Raw genomic sequence first — 15,829 nt, 5'->3', positions numbered from 1 at the left:
TTCTATTGTCTATTCTCTCTTTTTAGATATTTCTATTTATAGAGATATTTTTACTGAAGTGTTATTGTATATTCAGTATTAGTTTTGTCCCAATTTTATATGTACCCCAATCTTTCTCCTGTGTCTGACCAGAGGGAATCCATGTTTCCTCTTGCTACCTTAGAAGTTGGTTTTTTGCTTGTCCACATTGCTCTGTGTTAAATTTAATTTGTTCGGCCTGTTGTTCTGTCTATTCATAAAGCTTTATAATTTTTTTCTGAAATCTTTGAGTGTTCTATAACATCTATTAGCTTAAGGAGCAATCTTCGTTCTTGACCTGTAATGTTCTGTAGCGTATTAAGCACAAATATTGAGCTTATTCCCAACAGTTTGCAAATACCTTATCCCTTAAATATGTCAATGAATCATGGTTAAATAAACAGATTAAATCATAAAATTTTTCAACAGCATGTACTTGGGGTTTTGTTTGTTTTCATTTGGTTTTTTACCTCTCTCTCTCTTCAGTGGTGTCTAGGTAATTCATACACATGGAAGTGAAGAACTGTAGTTGTGCTGTGTATGCTCAGAAAAATTACAGCAGAACAAAACTCTCCTAACGGAATATATCTGCTTCTGAAATTTTGGGTTCCAGTGTGACAAAGGAGTGCTTATAACCAAAATAAACATCATCTTGTGCAGAGAGCTTTTCCCTTTGAACTTGTGTGAGTTGACTAAAGCTTTGTTACAAGTCTCTCTGGAGAGGACTGACACTCAGGTTCTGACAGAAGAACTCTGCAGCTAGCTCAAGGGGATTTCTGCATCACTTCGTCTGCAGCTATGATCGTGTTTTTAAAGTTCTCCTTGAAGATGGGCTGTAACAGTTTGAAAGGCAAACAATTCTGGAAACTTCTGTGGAAGAGAGGTGGGGGAACCCAAACACCCTGCCCCTGCCCTGCCCCAAAGAAACTCCCAACAGCTAATGACTTGTCTAGAGGACAAAAGGTGAAGTATTACAATCAAGCTTTAAATATACACTGAAAACATTACTTGGAGCTTTGGTGAAAAATCATGTAAGGTGAGATTTTACGTTGCATGTGTTCTGGGATAGTACTGTCACTGCAGAAGGAAGAGCATAGCTTCAGCTGTGCTTTCTATTGAGAAATTTGGACAGCAAAAACAGAAAAAAGAAGGGATTTGGAAAAATACTTGTAAAGATTGGTCAGAACTGTGTACAAATGACAGGTCCTGAGTTGTTAAGTAGGACTCCTTCATGCACAAAAGGTAGTTCAGTGGTCATCTCTTAAGGAATTTTAAATACTTTTGAAATGCCTGCTGAAAATGCCAATTTAATCCCTCCTCCCCCCTTTTTTTTAATTTTACATTTTATGTAACTGTCAAATCCATTTAAAATTATTTTATGGTTTTACCCCAAACTCATCAAATATATGTTCACAGCTTTTTTTTTTTTTAAATTAATCCCAAATTTTCTATTCTTTCTCTCTATCTCCCACCGTCCCCCCAGTTTGTTCATGAATAATACCATAATGTCCTGTATTGGATAATTTATGTTCTCTGAGGTTTCACTGTACAATAATAACTCAGATTATCCATAGGCCCCAAATTATCAATCACAGTACAAATGGCTATGCTTCAGAAAAGTTATTACCAGCTAAACAAGTGAGCTTTATCATCTAAAGCTACTAAACTACTAGAGTACCCTTATGCATGACTAGCCCTGAGCTCTGATTATTAACTTCAGTGTTGGTAAGATGCATGCCAAGTTAAAATTAACCACAAGTGAAGGAGGAAATGCTTAAGACTAGGTCCTAATGTAATGTTAGTTTAGCTGTGGCTAATATAGTTGCATGTCAGAGATGCAGATTGATTCTAGCTCCTTCTTACAGTCAGTTCTACTCTAGGAAGTCCGTGCTGTGATCTGAAGAACAGATAAAACTCTATGCATTCCTGCTCTTTTCATGCCAAAATGATTCACAGACATACACCTTCCATAAAAAGGCAAGATTTACCCCTTACTATCTAGTTCCCTTAAAATCTAGTTGAAAATCAGGACTTCTCTTCCTTCTCTTACTGGGCAATCTCCTGTCCAATTCACACAAAGTGGGAGTATTATTTTTGTTACCTGACTGCAGCTGATACTGAAATGGAGATGCTAGCTTTCCTCTGCTTTCAGTTGTGCCATGCAGAAGATCTTCCCTGGTGTTACACAGAAGGAAGATGCTGGGCCCATGAAGAGAAAGAGCTTGGATGGGGAAATTTAGAGGAAAGAGACTGGGTGTCAGTAGAGATGAAAGCCCAGGTGTAAGTAATAGGTGAGGAGGTGATGAACTGAGTGGCTAAGGAAGATTGAAACTGTGCAGAAACACAAAGAACAGGAACTGAAAAGCAATGATACAAAGCAGTTTTTTATAAGGAATAGAAATGGGCCTGTGCCCACCATAAAATTTGATTTTCCTGAGCCCAGAACAGAACCAAAGATTCTCAGATTTCTCCATGTCTGTGCTTGTTAATAAATTGCTGGGAAGTCTGGTGATTGTCCTACAGAACTCTGATTTTCATCTATGTTAGTGAAAGTATGAGATATTTCATAGTTGTAGAAAACTGCAGTAGAAACTGTGAGGGATTCAAAGATTTCAGCATTGCTTATTACTTATATCAGTGACTTGGATCAGGCTACATAACGGAATTTCTGTTTAGGGTGGTGTAGGGTCCCCTCCCCCCCCCCCCCCCCCAAAAGTTAGAAAGCAATTTTGCTTGTAGGTATTTTGGATATATATATATCTTGGTGTCATCCCAGGCATTTTATAATCCTATAAACACTTCAGTTCCCAATAAAGTGCTATTCTACTTTAAAACAATATCTCGGTTTCTCATAAAGTGCCTGAACTTGTTATTCTGTGTAGTATGTTTTTGTCACAGTGTTACCAAGTTTCCCTTTTGAGAGAAGAGGAGGAAACCAAAATAAAACTTCCTCAGGGAGATGGGAGCCATCTGCCCCTGTTCCAAAGAACACCAAGGGGATTTCACCAGTTTTCTGTTTTATTAACCAATGACAGATTGTGCTAAGTCACGCACCCAGTCATTTAAGAAATGCCAGTGTTTCTGATTCATAAAGCTTTCTGAAAAGTGAGTGAATATCTGCTGGTCCATATTATTTTTGATAACAAGTTCAGTGGGTCTTTCCAAAGGAAACCATATGGGTGTTTTAGCTGATCAGATATGAATCAAAAATAAACATTTGGGCAGCACATTTTAAAGGCGGTATGCACAAATTAATATGGAGATAATTATTGCTCATTACTAGAGCTTGTCAAGAATGGAATTTTATGTTTTGGGAGAAAAATCTGTATTTTCTGCAGTTTTCAAAAACTGAATAAAACAATGCATTTTACAGAATGAAATAAAACCCAGAATTGCTCAAAATCTTTCAGGTCACTACACAAAATGAATTCTACTTTGTTTTGTACTTTTTTGATTTTCCAATTATATTGATTTTTATATTCAATATGATATATTTATAAATATATTTATTTTCAATATAATATTATTTTTATGTTCAGTATATTTATACTGAAAATTACTTTTTCCATGTTGGAGAAGTTAGCTTAGGTGGCTTAGAGCTTTAGCGCAAGGATTTTTCCATGCTTCTTCCCCAATTCCTTGATTCATGAAAATGAAGTATTGCTGAAATTAACGTATCCTACCAAACTTTTTCCTTTTGTCAAAATGGCATAGCCCATTTAAAAGATATTCCATCATAAAACTCCTACAAAACCCTGGAATTTACCGATAAGTTTGACAACTTCTTTCTTTTTATCTAACCTGGATCTGTTAGCAGATATTATTTTACAACGCATAGCAACTGCTTTTTATGATTAGCTGTACTGTATTAATCTCCATTTCTTTCCTATATTTAAAGGACCGGTATTCAAATACATATACTAAGGAAGACTGGATGAAACAAAAATTGTTGTCCTTTTTGTACGTATCCATTACGATAGCATATATATTCTGGACAATGAAATATCATCCATATTGAAGTCATGAAGAATTTTGCCATTATCTTTAATGGTACAGAGTTTTCTCCCTTGGGTTGTTAGATTTAGCTAATGTGCAGAAATCTTTATTGTTGCCTCGTTTAGCCCAGTTATTATCGGTAGGAACCATATGCACAAGCAGTTCAAAGTTTTAATATTGCAGAGCAAATACCCTACTAAGTTTGCTTTGCTGTAGGTTCTACTTAAATGATAGTTGGTTGTAAGATAGGTCTTCTTTAAAGCAGTCAACAAAAACTTAGGAAAATATTAAAAAAATTGTTTTCTAATATTCCATTCCAGTCTGTTGCCCCTGGTAAAGCTTTTCAGTTTTTATATTTTGCTAAAACAAATTAAAAATTGACTTCAGTGCATCAGAGCATTTCAGGAAGGAACAGGAATGGAATCTGAATCACAATGCAGACAATACATTTTTCAAGTGTTATGTGCGGTATATATATGCAAATTAATTATGAACATAAAATTTTAACTCAAATTAATTTCATATTTTCAAAATATAAGGCCTGTTTTCAAGCACTTATCCAACCAACTGGTAATCAAACAGGCTAACATACATTTACTTGCTTGTAAAAGAACTACAGACAAAGTACATTTCAGTACCTGAACCATGTAAAATTGGGGCAGTCAATGGTGTGTTTTAGGTGGTTTTTGATACTAGCTTTCTCTCTGAATTTTGTATTTCTGCAGTGTTTCCATTGTCTAGTTCTCAGGGCATCTCCCCTACCAAACTGTAGTCCTAAGCACTCCTGGTCAGAACTGTGCCAAGCAATCTGAAAGTGATTTCAGCTGTTAGCTTACAAACCATGACTCAAGAGCAGCAGAAGTAAAGCACGGTACTGCTGCAAAATAAATAAGAAAAAGAAGTACAAGCAAAAGTGTGTTAAGAAAACATTCTGCACAAGAATTAAGCAGAAAGACAGACATGAATGCAGGTCTTAACAAACCAACTTTTCAAAAGAATCATCTTACATGCTAGAAGAACATTGTCTAGAAACACATGGAAGGCAGAATTGCCCTTCTGGGTCATAGATGGCATGGGAACATTTGAGTCATCACTTGGAAGTTTGCTCCAATAAAGTCATTGCAACTATAGTCCTGTATGCCAAAAGCGTTAACTGTTGGGTGAAGCGTTCTGCTGCTAATAGTCTTTATAATGTCAGTGGCTCTATAGTAGTTGGCCTGCTATACATTTCTCCTCAGTCAAGATGCATTTTCAGTGTTTCAGACTGGGTTATTGAGCCATCATCTTCCCATATTGTTTGTTACTGATTAGTATATTCTAACAGCAAAGGCTGTCTGGTTGGTCCCAAAGTACTATGGAAAATCCAACTACAACAGAAAAGCTTCATGAACATAAGCAAGGAAAAATATTTTTCTCTTAAGAAGTGCTTTATATCTGTTGATCCCACAGTTTGTATCTAAATGCTCCCATCTCCATCTTGCAGTTGGGTATTTCAGAGAATAAAACGACAAAGTAATTTGTTCAGCATGACACCACACAGCCAGGAGAAACCTTCTGGTTTTCTGACTTAAAGCTGAGGCCCTACGTCACTAAAGTATGCTATTTTCTGTCTGGTTAAACCTGTCATGATTAGGTCTGTAAAAGGAATGAATAATGAATAAAGGGTCCAGCTGATAAGAGGGGAAGCCAAAATTTCATACCAAATATGATGAAAATTGCAGTGTTTTCATACTTTTTACATGTGTTCTTGTTGCTTATGTCTGTCCTTCCCATATGTGGCTATAATGAGAAAAGAAATAACTTTAACCTTTCCTGTTAGAAGGATAATTGTTTCAGTGGTATCCACAAACAACGTGTTGTGAAAACATGTACTGGAATTACCACAACAAGGTATTTTCCTCCTAGGTTTCTAGACTCCTAGATCATAGAGAGGTTGAGTAATCGTACATTTAAATTAGATTATTTTCTGTGATGTAGCTCTGTAATGAAGTATTAATTTTGAGTCAGTAGGTAGTTCTGTCATTATTTGTAAGCACAAATATAGTATTGTAATCTTTTTAAACAGTATTAAAAAAAAGTACAATTTTTAGTCTATCTGTAGTCCACATAATGCAAAAAAAGAAAAAAAAATTTACTCTGCCTCTTGGACTTGATACCTGTGCCATTTATTCTCCACTTATTTCGCTTTAAAAATTCAGAAACCTTTAGAATTTTTAATGAATTAGAAGCATTAAGCCAATGGGTTTTTCTGTGTATCTAAGGCAATCTTCTGCTTCCACAGACAGAGCATCATATAATCCAGTTATAAATTTTAAAGAAAGCAAAGCTTTTTCTCCTTAACTAATCCTATGGACATGCACTTCCACAATTTTTGTGTTAAAACATCTTCCAGTTTTCCAGGCTAAATTTATTCTAGTTAATAAACATTTGTTGTTATTCCCACATGTTTTTTAGCTCACACAGCTGTCTTCCTCCTGCTTTCTGAGCCTTCCAGCAGACACCCAGGATTCTTTTGTTCTTTCTTTGCTAGTCTCTCTTCGAGCAAGCTCTGTCCTCTTCACCTACAATACACACTTTATTTCTGATAATGCCAGCAGCCTTCCACTTCGTTTGTTTCAGTATGGGTTCAAATTGAACATGGATGAACATAATAGTGGTAGTACACTTAATCACTGCACTTATTCAAGATGTTGCAGGTATGTTTGCTTTCCTTGAGAATTCCAGTTCTGTACAATTGCAGCAAGAAAACATCTTTTCAGTCCACTAGTTTTAATATCAGTCAGGGAACTTCTTACTGGAATGTTTTTCTGCAAAAGTGTAAAGTAATTGGAGTTTCTTAAGACTGTTTTGAGACTGGGTTTTTTTGCTTAACAAATATATCTGAAAGCAAGTGAAAGGTACGGCTGCATCTTAAACACCTGCAGAGTTAGGTTTCCAGTATTGAAGTTCATTGTTTCAGTGGAAGATTCCTAAAAATTCAAGGTAGAAAACAAGCATGCATATTCTAAGTGAAAGCTCAGATGGAAGTGAAAACCAAGCAAAATCCTTTCCTTTTCATGCATCATCACCATCCATAAATATCCTGTAAGCTCACTTAGACCACAAGCTCCACCTGTAGAAATTCATTTTGCAGTGAGGTGGCATAACTGTAATTAAGGACAGAAATGACTCTGCAATTTGTAATCCAGTTTAGGTTGTCAGTGGGTATAAATCATCGGACATTACCAACTTCAGTGGAGCTGTTCTTATTTATTCTTAGTACCTGCCACACAGTTCATAAGTCTGCCAATACTTGTTGAGAGAAAGAAAACTTGGCTCACTTTCTCATGGGCTCTTAAGGCTAATGCAATTAAAAAATGTATTGTTTTGCCATTCAAGTAAAGAGATGAGACTTGGAATACAAAGCAGAGAGTGGAACAGCTGGGTAGGAAGGTGACATTTGAACAAGATCATTTGTTCTCGTGGTTCAGTATTGTAAATTATGATGTATTATGATCTAAAGTAAATGGCTAAAGTTATGATTGTAGGATGAATTCTGCACTGCTATTGTCAGAGTAATTATTTATCTGCCAACAAGATGCTGTAATGTAGGATATCAGCCACTGTTACTGTCTGGAATAGCTGCCATTTCTAGTCTTCATTTTTGTGTATTTTGTGTAACCACTAATTCTGTTGTCCTACAGTTTAGCTGAATTTTTGTCTTACTGGTTTAGCATAGCTGCATTTCACAGAGTACAGGCAATCTTGCACATCAGATATGCTATATATTTGAAAGACTATATGCTGCAAAGAGATTATCCCATGAAAATTCATTTATGACTCTATAGAACAAATTCAAAGATGGGAGTTGTTGGATGATAGCAGTTTGTACAACCTATATTATAAAAGCACAGCCAGAGCCACTGTATGCTAATTTGATACCAGAGCACCCTTTCTTCCCTGTGACCATGTCTCCCTCCTTAGGCTTCCATTCAGTTGACAAGGGGTCCCTCACCCATGCTACCTCCTTTCTGTGTTACTATGAGCCTGAATCCTTTGTTCCTGAGTGGCAGCAGGAACCATCTGTAACATCCAGGGATTTGGGTTTTTTTCTTCTGTAGCCTGTGTTCCCTAAGTGGACACTCAGAGTAGATGCCCTGCTTGCCTTGGCCTTTGCATGGCTCTGCTGAATCTTTTGCATGGATCTAGTGTGCTCAAAGTATTTTAGAGTGCAATATTTTTTTCCCAGATTATAACATCCCTTGTCAAACAGTGAAGAATAAAGCTTAATCTCCATTTGATTTTGTTTTTTTAGGATACTTAGTAGTATTATGAATAAAAAGATCTACTAAGGAAAAATATTCCAGTAATCTGTGGGAAAGAGCTAAATCAGTCTGACCTTAAGCACCTTGTAACAAAAGAGCAGGCTATAAAGCTAAGCAAGCGCAGGCTTAGAATGACTGCAGTCTTTGATACCTGTGCATGAAAGGATGATTGATCTTCTACTGTCAAAAAAGAATACATTGGGAAGGCCTATATAAAAAAGTCAATGGCAGCAAGAAGTGGGAACACAAGCAAAGCTGGAAAAGCTTCTCAATCCATAATGATGCTGCATATTTAACATAATTGCCTGAAGAAGGGGATTATAACTAAGAAACAAAGCAAGATCTAATGACAGGGAAAGTAAGTTCCATCTGAAATGTAGAATGAGGTGTTAGGTGTTTGGGAAGGGTACTGGGGAAAAAAAGTCATAAAAATCAAAGACAAATGCAATAGGTGTGCTGCCTGCAGATTTTGCACCCAGCAGAATAGAATGAATGATTAATGGTCTGAAGCTGGGTAGATAGCAAAGATAGGCAGCAGAAACATGAGAGGGAGGATCTCTCCACTGGAAAAACAATGAAAGAGCTCTTGAGAGGAGTCTTTCAGGTATTTTCCTAGAGACTCAGCTTTTCTCTGAAATGAGGCGTGTTGTTGCACTGTAGACTTCAGTAGACAAAGAATGAAAATCAGCCCTCCTGATGTTCATTATGAAAAAAGTGGGAGTTCACCCTCTAAAGATATAAAATACTGGCAATTAATTTATTCTCATGTGGGATGAAAAGATTTGTGGACAAGTATAGGACCCTAATTTGGATTTAAGTGGAATTTATGTATTTATTTTTAGAATCTTATTTCCTGAGTTCAGATGTATTTTTAATTGCAAAAAGAAATTAAAACCTTGAACCAAACCAGATAGTCTGATAAAATTTTCAAATTACTTTTTTCCTTCTTGTATTGAAGTCTGGAAAGAAAAAAGATTGAAGAAAATTTGAAAACAATGAAAAGGTATCTGCAGCAGTAAAAAATTACTGAAATCAGAGAATAAATAATCACAAAGTATGAAAACAAGAATTTGCACATTGCTTTTGCTTTTTAGATGAAGTAATGATATGTTTAGGATTATAGGTCTTGAAATTGATAAATACAAAACAGCTTTCACTAGGTCAAACAGCATCCAAACCAACACATTCTTAGCACAGAATCTTCTGAAACCTACACTGCATGACAATGCTTCTTTAAAAGATACATTAAGCTCCATACATTTCCTTGAAATATGCTCCAGTAATGAAAAATTGTACATAAATTATGTATATAATTACCTTTTTTATCTAGGCATCATATTTTAGCAAATGAGGCTTAGAAATATCAGAAGGGGAAAACAAAAAAGTCAAAGTTCAAGTCTCATAATTTTTTCAGTTCTCACTTAACATTAGCATTTGTTTTTCCCTCATTTAGCTCTTTTGTGTTTATTCAGTTTTTTCTTGGGAATTTGGTATCATTGCTGGCAGTTACAAAAATTTGTTTCTTGCTCTTCTAAAACATAACTGAATCCTTTGGTTTTGCTTTAAATATAGGTTGCTTTATTTTTAGAGGATTCACAGTATTAAAGTGTAAGTATATCTCTGCACTGAAAAAATCAGATTGTGTTTACTTGACACTTTTAGGCAATATAAAAAGAAAAGCCTGGATCTGAAATACTTTGAAATGAAAGCTTCTACATGTATACACATCAGTTACACTAGATTCCAAGATCTGAGCTTCATGTGGTCTTAATGCCTAACAACTATTCCTGAGCCTCAATAATTACAGCTAAGCAATAGAATGACTATACACTATGCATGGAAAACAGGTTCTTACATGTATGTTAATGGATAGAAAGGCATCTGTAGAACAGTGCCTCAGAATAGTAATTGAGATATTTAGTAGTAAAATTTTATCTTCCCAAGGGCTATTGCAAGACTCAGGTGGGCTTCTAGTTTTCATCAAGACCAAGGAAATGAGTTGATCACTTCCTGGAAAGGTTCATCACACAAGTCATTAATAGTTCCTTTCAGCCTGAGGGGGAAAACCAAACATAAATAATTTCTCCTGTTAAATATTTTTCCCTTATCATTCAAATCCCTTCAAATTGCTGGAGAGTAAAAGCTCTGGGTTTTTTTTCACAGGAACAGGTACAATATGAACAGCTGCAGTATAAGATTTCATGAGAACCGTAAGACTAATTTTAGAGGAGATTCAAATAGGTACCTAATTAAACATGCCGAAATTCACTAAGGGCTCTGGCCTGTATTGCTCTTTGAAAGCACTGTAACTCAGGGTAGCCTTTTATAGATTTTAATAGAGTTGGATAAATAAAAATAAGCTAAAGCAAGTATAGTATAAAAGGAAACTACTTTTGGTGCTTCTTGCCAAAGTGAGATTAAATTATAGTTACCAACTCAAAGAAAAGTAAGAGTATATCCATATAGCAGTGAATTGATGTTAATATTGCATTATAATCAGAGCATGACATTAGTCAAGGCACCAGATGAATACAATCCATTTTCAAACTTTTATATAGAAGCAGGAGACAATATTCCACTTATTTTTAAACAAAACTAAAGAATTTGACCGGAAGCCATGTTTCCAAATTGTTACCTACTATCTCAAGGCACAGACAAATGGTCACACTAATCCAACTCAACACCTCAACACTTCAGCTGTGGAAGCTGTCCATACGCATGCTCTTAGCTCTCAGAAAATGGGGAAGGAAACACACCTGAACTTACACTGGTAATGTTACAAAAAAATAGAAGAGGAAGATGTAGAATAGTAAATTTTAGGGGAATAATTAGTCACAAAAATAGCTATGATAAAGACAAATATGATACAAGAATGGATAGAGTTAAGGCATTTCCAGGAATGTGGGTGCTTTTTATAAAAGCTCAACATTAAACATGAAGAGCTTGAGGATAACATTGACAGAAGAACAAATGCTCTTACCTGGCCACAAATAACTTCAGCCTGCAGGTGAAAAAATCTAACGTGTGACACGGATTTATGGCAGAAGATTATCCTTGGACCTTGCTGGTAAAGTAATCAAAAGCTTGATGTTTCCAGAGTTTTTGACTTTTATTCTTTCCATGATAGGTGTTAAACCTAGAGAGGAGAAGCAGTGGTTTCTTAGTGAAGTTTTGTTTGCTGAAAGAATTTGTTTGTGTAGTTGTTATCTTAGCTTTTAACAAATGTTGAACAAACTGTATCGGCAACACTGGTTGGTCTCCAATAATACAACTCAATCACACCAAAATAAGGCAAAGTTTATACTGACATCATCATACAAAAAAGATCTACTTTATAATTTTTTTCAAAATGGCTGTGTGCCCTGAAATTCTCACATGGTCAGAAAGGAAAGAGCAGTGCCTACTTCTGAGCCCAAGTCAGAATGTTGGAGCATTAGCCTTCATTTCTCAAACAAATGCAAGTGCCAAGCTATGCAAACACCTAGTACAAAGCCAGCTGGCACCAGACACTTGTTGACCTACAGACCTGAGCTGGGAACTAGAGGAGCCAGTTCCAGAAAAAAGCAAAGTACTTGATTTTAAAGGAACTTTATTGAAAATGAATCACAAACCAAATGTTGCACTATAAATATTTCATGAAATATATACATAAGTAGTATAATTTTATGTTCTATTAGGAAAGAATAGATACTTACTGCTGGAATCCTAATAAACCTTATAATGTGAAGAAATACTAAAAAGTGGCACAGCCTATTAGGGCTGAATTATCCTTGTGCTTTAGATGTTTGATTGAGAGGGAATGCAGGTCTTTGTGTATCTTTTCTGAAGGTAAAAATATGAGTGTTCCTGTTATTTATTACATAGTCACTAGCATAAAGCTGTCATTTTACAAATATGTTAAGTGGATACACTTAATTTACCATCCTGTTTCTGAGGAGAGGAATCTACTCTTTAACCTTGTTTATATGCTATGGTTACATAAAACAGTCTGATCATGTCACTGGTTCTAGCTGCGTCATTTCTTAAATATCACCATTTTGCTTGATTCTTCTGTGCTTGACTTCTCTTTTGACCTGACTAAAGCTGAAAACCTTAGCTTATGAAGCACTCTGCAAAAAGACCCGCGTTCTTCCTTTCTGTTTCCTACTAACTCTTTCCAGTAGAAGTCTTAATCTCTCCTTGCAGCAAGGTATGTAACACAGTTTTGGTCTGTGACTAGGCCTCCTAGTTGCTGCTGAAAGTCTTTACACTCGATCCTGTTCTTATCAGCTAGCTTTGGGATAGTTTGGCCGTATCATTCTAGAAAATCAACCTGCATATTTATCACTAACAATGATACTACTAATAATGAAGTCACAATGTCTTTTCTCTGAACCTTTCATTGCTGGAGAAAATATAAAGAATGCTTGAAAGTTTTAGAGTCATACTATTAGTCAGAAATATATTATTGGCCCTATCTGTTTGGCTAAAAAAATAAAGATATTTTGAGAATATGACAACCTTTCCCTGGAGAGATGAAAGTTGGTATCAAGTGGTAAATTTTTAATTGCAATAATGAAGTGCTTTGGCCTAGAAAAGAAGTTTTACTCAGTAGTGAAAGCCCATAAAATGTATTAACTAAAACACTTGTGAATAAAATGCCTTGGCTTTTTTTTGACAAAAGAACATTTAAAACACAGTTTCAGAATTCCAAAATAAAAATGTAATTTTGGGTAGTGATAGTGAATGAGCAAGTCGTTTAAGGGAATGGACAACTGATGTGAGATACCTTTTCTCGTAATTTTCATATTTTAAGGTAGAAATTTTAAAAAATGTGGGCTCTCACAAAAATAATTTTCAGTCTTAACATACCTGCTATCTGGAAGAATTTAAAAAATCATACTAAATCTAACCATTTCCTTCCACTTCAGAATCTGACTCTGTTTAGTCACTAAAGTTTTTTGAACTGACTTTATTTAGTATTCAGAGTTGACTGCAATGAAAAATTTTCCTTGAATCCATCTTCCCTCTGTGTGAAAAGGCTCATAATACTGTTCAGTCCCCTTTAAGGAAAATGCTTATTGACAACTATCTGAAAGAAATGAAAAATACCAGATATGACACTTTAAAATTTCCAGTAGCTGTCTAGAACAGGCTTTCTGGTGTTTAGATGGTGGGCAGTTACTGTTTCCAGACTATAACAATAGGATAGGTGTACTTAAAGAACAGCCATTGCTGGAAGAAGCACAAGAATTTATCTAGGCAATGGCTTAAGTAACTAAATTGTGCAAAGAATTTTATATACCTACAGTGGTGTTTGAACTTGGTATTTCAGATGCTGTGTAGATAGAATACCATATCACAGGTAGACTAGAAAATCAATATGCACAAGGCATTTTCTTCAGTCTCCCACCAGAAGTATCAGGGCTGTTCTCCATGCCTGTGAACAGATAGAGAAAGACTGGGAGAAACTGGTCAACAAAATATCTTTATATTCCAGCCATTCTGCCCTCGCCACCATTAACCCTGGCTGCTGCTGCACTTGAACATCAAATAGTCTTATGTCTGTGTATCACCTGCTTCTTGAAACTCTGAAAACTAACTAACCATAGCTCTGGAGAAAGACAAGAAAGGAACTGGAGAAAACAACTGGCAGCAAGTTTTGGGGAGAAATCTGTCAAACGGTACTGCATCCAAATACAGAAGAACATGTAAGTTATTGCACAGATGATGAGTGGTGACTACAGATGTCCTACAAGCACCGCATTACAGTGATGATGTGGGACTTGTTTGTTAGCACTCTTTCGTCATACTATAGTATAAAAATAATATAAAAAATCCTATTATAAAAATTAAGGAATCAGAGAATTATGGAGATAGGAAAGACCATGCTTTCATCTTGTGTGCCAACATAGGGTTGCTCCCTCTTATGCACCTGTCTGTATTCTTTCTTATCTAAATAGTTATGCAGCAGTCATCTGAGTTTCCCATATTACTTAAGAGGAAACAATTCTACTCTAAAAAGAGTAAAAAGTGTTCTAAGTTTTGTCATGGCCTCTGTTTTGATAAGTCACTTATATTGATCCCATTGTCATAGCAAGTACTTCCTTATATTCCTCTGAATTATATTTTCCTCTTCAGTTCATGATCATAGGTGTATGTGTGTATTATTATAGCCTGTGAGATTTTGGTGCTGAATGGACTGCATGAAGCTATGAGGCTTGGGATGAATTTAAAAATCACTGTTCAAAGTTTATTGGAACGCTCAGCGGCTGTTTTTATTTTACAGGAAACACAGCAAGGCAGACAGGTATCTGTATTGCTCTTTCTGTTTAATGCTGTAGATGACTATGTAACATAAACTCATTTAAAATTGGCATTACCCTTTTGTAAATCTATGTGGGTGGTCACTCAGGTTTTAATAGATAGGTACTTACCACTATTAATATAATGCCAATAATGCCATCTGGCCAGGAATAAATTTCTTAATTGAATTTTTCATCTCAACCCCGCTATAGTTAATAGTAGTTGCAGGACTCTCTACTCACTCAGTTATGTGATAAATAGAGATTGTAGGAACATAGTTTTAAGATTCCTATCTTTGCAAACTGTAGCCTCAGCTTCTAAGGTGTAAAAATCTCTATTTAAATGATGTAAAATGGGGTGCTTAGTCAAAGATCCAGGTGAATTGCTGGTCCAAAATGCATTCAAACTTAAAGTCTATGCCTCATTTTATGTCTCTAAAGCAGAAGAGAATTTTAATGTAACACACTGGAAAGAAAGGTAGACTTTTTTCAAAATGCACAGGCTTTATTGTGAACCTGTAGAACAACTACTAGACTAGCGTTCTTATTTGAAAGGAAAAGACAATTACAAAAGTGGTTCCAAATAAAGTAGGATCAATTACAAAAGTGGTTCCAAATAAAGTAGGCTTATATATTTTTATTGCTGCTGACTTGACTACATGGGTTTTAATCTTTTTCAGTAAGATTCAATATTCTAACTGGTATATTCTGAAGTAGTCTCTTTACATATGGGAAGAGCCAGTTTTTATGATAAGAAAGTTCTCTTTTCATAAAGCAGCATTGAGGTTTATGGTGTATTACAATAATTTCCCTCTTGTGTTTTAATATTTTTGAAGCATTTGGATTAATGAAAGTACAATCAAGAAAAGAATGTTTAATCCAAATACCAGTTATTTGTCTATTGCAGCAGAATATCTGAGTTTTAAGACAAAATCTTTAAAGATTTACAGGCTTCCTCACTTTCCTGAAGAGAGAGGAGCAAATTAATACTTTCTTATTATAGTACTTGAATCTTTGTATTAGAAGAGGACCCATTGCTCTACCTGTTGTGCAAGGCATTACAACACAAAGTTTGCGGTATGTGGAGCCATAAGAAGTAAGGGAGTGGGGACAACTGCACACAAAATGGTTTGCCTGAATTCACTTAATAAGGCAGTCACCCATCCAGGGGATTATACTACAGCTTAAATGTGAGTTAATGCATAGGAACTGGGACAGAAGGAAAAT

General features: G+C 35.6%; 1 long non-coding RNA gene across 1 annotated transcript in view; it reads left to right on the top strand.

Moving 5' to 3' along the window:
* The window catches only part of LOC138686436 (uncharacterized), a 92,562-nt gene extending 79,249 nt beyond the window's left edge, over window positions 1-13,313 (top strand). The window contains exon 8 of the long non-coding RNA XR_011325816.1: window positions 505-13,313. This is a non-coding gene — a long non-coding RNA (uncharacterized lncRNA). The remainder of the gene's footprint in view (window positions 1-504) is intronic.
* Window positions 13,314-15,829: the final 2,516 nt, after the last annotated feature.

This window comes from Haliaeetus albicilla, chromosome 8, assembly GCF_947461875.1.
Source record: "Haliaeetus albicilla chromosome 8, bHalAlb1.1, whole genome shotgun sequence".
Lineage (NCBI taxonomy): Eukaryota > Metazoa > Chordata > Aves > Accipitriformes > Accipitridae > Haliaeetus > Haliaeetus albicilla.
The sequence above is the reverse complement of the archived record's forward strand: the minus strand, read 5'-3'. Positions and strand labels throughout refer to the sequence as shown.